Here is a 711-nt window from a genome sequence, read left to right on the forward strand (position 1 = left end):
TTCGATTACTTTCAGAAAATTCTTCGGATACAGACAGACAGGCGAACAAATACCAGGCCCCACGACGCAATCCTTCCTCCAAGAGTGCAAACGAACCGCCGCCACCCCCTGCCTCCTCTCCCATTGCACAAGCGATTACCAGCGCGTCACTGAAACCCGAAAGGAAATAGTTAAAAGAGAGAGTTCTCCGCGGTGCCCGCCGACTTACCAACAGTGTTTTCCATCTCCGCCTCTCAGCCAATCAGCGACAACGAAGGCGATGTCCGCAGCCAATCAGCGCTCGGTTTGAGCGGCTGGAAGCTGATCGGTACACTTCGTAGTTCCCGCCGCCGGTCCAGGGGTTCAGTACCTGGCAACCTCTGGAGAGGAGGCGTGTGAAGGGAAAGGCAAGGTCGCGGCCGCTGCAGATCCTGGAAGCCCTTGTATAAAGTAGTGAGCTCCCCGAAGTCGACAGTCTAGTTGGTGGTGAACCCTCGAAGACGAAGGGTGTCGTGTTGAGGAAGGTGGTGTGTGACTCTAAAGCTTAAGCGGAGATTTAAAGCTTGTGATTATCATTTTTTTTTTTCGAACGACTTGTACTTCTTGCCTGGAGAGAATTCGCCGTCCGTCAAGGTGAGGATAACTTATGTAATGTGGAAGAAAAAGTTGTTTGGCTTTACTGAAGTGGAGGCAGCAAAGTGAGGGAATTCAGTGAACAATTCAAGATCATCT

The 711-nt window shown here is 51.2% G+C and overlaps 1 protein-coding gene across 1 annotated transcript in view; it reads left to right on the forward strand.

Annotated features, from left to right (window-relative positions):
• Positions 1-336: 336 nt before the first annotated feature.
• The window catches only part of LOC119585576, a gene marked incomplete in the record, with an annotated part of 25,697 nt that continues 25,322 nt past the window's right edge, over positions 337-711 (forward strand). The window contains 1 exon segment of the mRNA XM_037934244.1: positions 337-612.

This window comes from Penaeus monodon, chromosome 20 (assembly GCF_015228065.2).
Source record: "Penaeus monodon isolate SGIC_2016 chromosome 20, NSTDA_Pmon_1, whole genome shotgun sequence".
Classification (NCBI taxonomy): Eukaryota; Metazoa; Arthropoda; class Malacostraca; order Decapoda; family Penaeidae; genus Penaeus; species Penaeus monodon.